At 44.3% G+C, this 6,244-nt stretch overlaps 1 pseudogene; it reads left to right on the top strand.

The window, feature by feature from the left end:
- The first annotated feature begins 864 nt into the window (after positions 1 to 864).
- Positions 865 to 3,266, top strand: LOC123488409 (annotated as a pseudogene).
- The last annotated feature ends 2,978 nt before the right edge of the window (positions 3,267 to 6,244 follow it).

Genomic DNA, 6,244 nt, shown 5'->3' with positions numbered 1-6,244 from the left:
AGTAACTTACTCAAGAGAATTCATCCCTGCAAACAGAGATCATATTCCCACACCAGAGACTGCCAAGGCATGGTCTCATCTTGAGCACATTGCAGATGAAATTGCTCCTCTGCAGAGCTGTGACATCAGCCTACTAATTGGCTACAACTGTCCTCAAGCTCTTGTACCAAGACAAGTGGTTGCTGGAGAAGAAACTGAGCCCTTTGCTCAGAGAACAGACTTGGGTTGGAGTGTAGTCGGCTATGGCAACCCATGTCTTGACTTTGGAGATGCCTTTGTAATAAGCCATCAAGTCATTGTGAAGCAAGTGACATCAGTTCTTCCAAATCTCCCAAACGAAGTGCACTATGTCTGTAGAACACAGATCAAAGAAGTAGTCCTTCCAACAGACGTCATCAAGGTGTTGGAATCTGATTTTGTAGAAAGGGCTTCAGAAGATGAACACCTTTCTCAAGAGGATCTCCAGTTCATGTCAATTATGGAGAGTGGCATCAGACTCAAGGATGATGGGCACTATGAAATGCCACTTCCCTTCAAGAAAGGAAGACCAAACTTACCAGATAACAAGGTATGTGGCATCCACCGTCTCAGATGTCTGGAGAAGAAGTTAAAGGGAAATGAGCAGTACTGCAGAGACTATAAGACCTTTATGGATGAGACAATAGCTTGTGGAGACGCTGAGCTTGTCCCTGAAGAGGATATTAGCAAGACCCCAGCGTGGTACATCCCCCACCATGGGGTGTATCATCCCCAAAAGCCCGGTAAGATCCGTGTCGTTTTTGACTGCTCTGTAAGGTTTCAAGGGACAGCCTTGAATGACCATCTCCTGACTGGCCCAGAGTTAACAAACACCTTAGTGGGAGTTTTGTGTCGGTTCAGAAAGGGTCGTGTGGCAGTTATGTGTGACATAGAACGTATGTTCCACCAGTTCCATGTTAAGCCAGAGGACCAAGATTACCTCAGATTCTTGTGGTGGAAGGATGGAGATCTTAAAGCCCAGCCCTCCATCTATCGAATGAAGGTCCACTTGTTCGGTGCAGCTTCATCACCTGGATGTGCTAACTATGGCCTGAAGCACCTTGCCGCTCAAGGACAAGGACGCTTTAGAGAAGAAACCATCAGGTTCATCCAGAAGAACTTCTACGTCGATGATGGATTGGCAAGTGTAGAATCTGAAAACCAAGCAATCCAACTAGTGAAGGAAGCAAGAGAGCTTTGTCGCACAGGCAAACTTTGATTGCACAAGTTCATCTCCAACAGCAAAGCAGTCTTAGCCACAATTCCTGAGGAAGAGTGTGCTAAAGCCGTCAAGGACCTGACCATGATGTTGGGAGAACCACACATGGAAAGAGCACTAGGAGTACAGTGGTGTGTGACTTCTGATGAGCTGCAGTTCAGCGTGGTTGTCAAAAGAAAATCCACTTACCCGCAGAGGGGTCTTGTCCACAGTTGCCTCGGTGTACGACCCACTTGGATTTGTGGCACCCTTCATCCTGGTAGGAAAGCAGATCCTGCAGCAGATGTGTCGTGACAAGCTCAGTTGGGATGATCCTTTGCCTGATGACCTTTGACCCCTGTGGGAGTCTTGGTTGCAAGATCTAAAAAACTTGGCTGGTGTGAGAATCCAAAGATACTATCTGCCATCAAGCTTCAAGGTCCAGCATTATGAGCTCCACCACTTCTCTGACGCCAGCGTGTCAGGCTATGGAGAGTGCTCGTATCTAAGAGCAGTCAGTACATCAGGTGAGGTCCACTGCTCCTTGGTCATGGGAAAGTCAAGAATTGCTCCTACTAAAGTCACGACCATACCAAGACTCGAGCTGTCAGCAGCAGTGGTAGCAGTCCGGACCAGTGACATGCTCAAGAAAGAACTAGAAATAGACTGCCAACAAGAATGTTTCTGGACTGACTCAAAGGCTGTACTTGGATACATCAGTAATGAAGCCAGAAGATTTCATGTTTTTGTAGCAAATAGAGTTGAACGCATCAAGCTAAGCACAGAGGCCAGACAATGGAGATATGTAGCTTCAGAAGACAACCCAGCTGACCACGCCTCAAGGGGTGTCACAGCAGAACAACTCACAGCTTCTAACTGGTTCACAGGTCCAGACCTTCTTTGGCAAAAAGAGCTACCAACTGGAGTTGTCATGGTGGGAGAGATCGAGAGCAGTGACCCAGAGGTCAAGAAAGCTCAGGTTCATGACACTCAGGCAGAAGAAGCAAAAACAATTTTAGATCGTCTACACAAGTTCTCAGACTTGGCAAGAATGGTGAAGGCTGTTGCCAGACTCAAGCGCCGTGCTAAGGAAATCAAAGGTCTCAAGCCAAAGTCCTGTGAGGCCTCGAACTTGGAGGAAAGGAAAGAGGCGGAGCTGACCATAATCAAGATGGTCCAGGAAGCAACTCTCTCTCAAGAAATTCAACGCCTTAGACATCATAAGGAGACAAAGGTCAAAGACAAAGCCAACCAGTTGCACAAACTATGTCCGTTCCTGGATGATCAAGGTGTAATCAGAGTAGGAGGCCGCTTAGCTAATGCTGCCCTACATCCACATGTGAGGCATCCAGCAGTACTTCCTAGAGACAGTCATGTTTCTGCATTGCTCGTCAAGCACTATCATGAGAGAGTGTACCAAAGATCGCAGAAATGCAAAGGTCGGTGACATTGTTCTGTTACAAGATGCTGCCACACCACAAAACCAATGGAAGCTAGCAAGAGTCATCGAGGTGTATCCTGGAAGTGATGAAAGAGTGAGGAGACTCAAGTTACTCATCAGTGACTCCTCCCTGGATGGAAGAGGAAAGCGTACAGCCAAACCTGTTTACCTGGAGAGACCCATTCAGAAAACAGTTACATTGCTAGAAGCAGACTGATGGTTCTATCATACACTCACACACAGTTTATTAGCTGTTTATTAGGACAGAGTTTCATTTAATTTATTCATGCAGTAGGTTTGTCTCCAAGTTTTAAGAAATCACTTGTGATTTGGTGGGAGTGTAACTGCCTCTGTCACCAGTTTATTTCATGTATTAGCACTTTAGTTTATTTCATGTATTTGCACTTTTTATTATTTAATTTCTTCTGAATTGTACGTTTACAGCAAGACGGAACTAATTATTGGTTCCGCCCAAGTGTTGTCACCCGAGCGCCTTTAGCGACGCACCGAGAAAACTTTACCGCAAAAAAGCGAATTATTTTTCCACTGTTATCGTGTTTAAGTGCATACTTACAAAGAAAGTATACAGAAGAAGATAAAGGACATTTAAAAGGATATTTAGCACCTCTGTGTGATAAGCAGCAATGAGGTTTGTTGACTATTTATTTTGCTATGAGGGTGTTTGTGTTTACGTGCGTCATTTTTTGGTGTACATAAAGTGTCTAGCTGTATGAGCTTGATTATAACGCCAGATGTGTGAGACATGCATATGGCATTATTTTGTTAATGTATTTTTTCTTTCTTTAAACCAGTTCTCACGGGTTGACCAGCATTAAAGCCCTGTATTCAAATCAAGACCTCTTGCCTCATGCCTGTCACTGGAGGAGCTACAATATTTATGCACAACGGTGTTCTATCCAAGCTGGGAGAGACACAACAAAATGTGGAATAAGTCAAGGGGTATGAATCCATTCTGAAGGCACAGTAGCTATAGATAGTACACTGAATAATGAAACAATCCCTAGTAAGCTAATGTTTCGAGGGCGTGCTGACAGTATTATTTGGCATTAATAGACTGGTTTTACGCACAACAGCGTTCTATCCAAGCTGGGAGAGAGCACGAGGAGGGTTCATGTCATGCAGGTTCAGGTAGCAGCTACAGGACAGTTGTATATTATTTTAAAAAATCAATTGGTAGCTGATTAGTATGCATGGACAATTTATTAAAAAATCTGCAATGTTTGAATGTCCAGCTTTAATTACTGAACAAGTAATGACATTACTGCAACCAGCCAGCAGTCTAAAGAAATTGCAGCATTATGACACCGTGTATAGATTTCGTGAAACATTAAGCCCCGTGTAGTTCAGTTGGTAGAGCATGGCGTTTTGCAACGCCAGGGTTGTGGGTTCGATTCCCACGGGGGCCAGTATATATTTTAAAAAATGCACTCAGTAATTGTAAGTCGCTCTGGATAAGAGCGTCTGCTAAATTACTAAAATGTAAACATGGTAAAATGACGACCAAATAGAGGCCTACCAATAAACCTTTATCCATTAGCTAAAGCAAAGCTTTACATGCTCTTGCACCACAGGAACCCTATCATCGATTAATTAGGCATGCAGCCGCATAGACATGTCGCTATTTCAGCACGATTCAGCGATCGGTTGAGTATCTGAAACATTCTATTTTATTTTAATATTAGAGAAGCCCAAAGTCCAACCTTGCGGGGTCCAGAGAAACTGCGTTAACTTTGAATAGTTACAAAGCAGAAGGCTTCCACTGAGTATTATTTGAATGTTGGCCGAATCCCAACGTTTCAGTTGAACGGAAGTGAAGGCGGAGCCTGGCTCTTTTCTCTTGTGACTTTACGCTCCGTGCAGAGTAGAACACCAGACAACATGATTGAACAAAGGAGGAATGTTAAAATGATATCGGACTGTAACTTTTGAAAATGAGCTAAGCAGACTACTGCTGTATTATTATTTGTATGTTGGCGGAAGTCCTATTTTTCATTCGAACGGAAGTGAAGGTGGAGTCACATGTTCTCTATTCTCCATTTTGTCTTATCATGTTGAAATATAACGTCTCGGTCCTCTACCTCCCTGATCTAAAAGGTCCGTAGACTAGAGATAAACATCTAGTTAACTTCGCCTGAACTCTGCAATCGACCATAAACACACGTTTCTACAATGAATCAGGTGAGTTTTGATTAATTTAATCATTTTTATAAGGGTCTTTGTGGCCTACTTTCTGCTTCTACACTGGGCGCATTTAATGGTCCTTGACTTTTGGAAAATCATTTGTGTAGTTTAGCTGGTTACTCGTAGCCAGGCCCGGCGGCAGGATGAACTCAGCATGGGGGCATCAGAAATGACTAAGGGGGCACAACTATTTTCGCTTGCTGATAACACAGGATGGATAATAATCGATAGTACAATTACACACAATGTATTTGCAGCCACGCACGGCTGTCTTGCAGCAAGAATACAGGCTACTGCGCCGCTTTACAAACATGGACAATTCATAAATAGCAAGTATTGACAACGCTACACAGTTACATGCACAATACCCAACAATACAAAACAGTTGCTAATTACCATAATAACACTTCCTCATGCCAATACAATGCATTTCCCGGAAAGCAAACAATAATGCACTACCAATGACTTATCGGTACAATGCAGCTAGTTGGAGCTTGCCAGTTGGCTGTAGGCTACTCCACTAGCAGCTTACCAGTTGGCTGTAGGCTACTCCACTAGCAGCTTGCCAGTTGGCTGTAGGCTACTCCACTAGCAGCTTGCCAGTTGGCTGTAGGCTACTCCACTAGCAGCTTGCCAGTTGGCTGTAGGCTACACCACTAGCAGCTTACCAGTTGGCTGTAGGCTACTCCACTAGCAGCTTACCAGTTGGCTGTAGGCTACTCCACTAGCAGCTTGCCAGTTGGCTGTAGGCTACTCCACTAGCAGCTTGCCAGTTGGCTGTAGGCTACTCTACTAGCAGCTTGCCAGTTGGCTGTAGGCTACTCCACTAGCAGCTTGCTAAAAACTGTAAGCAAGCTAGCCTTTTAGCTTCCCACAGATTTAGATGTGGCTTAGTGTTGTAGGTTACGGTCTTGCTGAAAGGTGAGTTCCTCTCCCAGTGTCTGGTGTAAAGCAGACTCAAGCAGTCTTTCCTCTAGGATCTCCCGTTTCGTTTCATCCTGTAAAACTCCCCAGTCTTTGATGATGTCAAGCCTTTCCTTACCATGATGCAGCCATCACCATGCTTGAAAAGGAGGCAGTTACTCAGTGATGCTATGTTGGATTTGCCCCAAACTTAAGGCTTTGCATTTAGGCCCAAAAAGTGTATTCATTTGCCCTGTTAATTTTTTAGCAGTATTACTTTACTGCCTTGTTGCAAACAAGATGGATGTTCTGGAATATTTATATTCTCCTTTCACTCTGTCATTTAGGTCATTATTGTGGATTATTGTGAATAGTCACATGTACAGGGTTGCAGGTTGTCACTGTGGTCTAAGGCACTGCATCGCCCTGCACTGCACTGCATCGTCCAGGGTAGGGGAGGGAATGGCCGGCAGGGATGTAGC

Source organism: Coregonus clupeaformis, unplaced genomic scaffold (genome assembly GCF_020615455.1).
Source record: "Coregonus clupeaformis isolate EN_2021a unplaced genomic scaffold, ASM2061545v1 scaf2277, whole genome shotgun sequence".
NCBI lineage: Eukaryota > Metazoa > Chordata > Actinopteri > Salmoniformes > Salmonidae > Coregonus > Coregonus clupeaformis.
The sequence above is the reverse complement of the archived record's forward strand: the minus strand, read 5'-3'. Positions and strand labels throughout refer to the sequence as shown.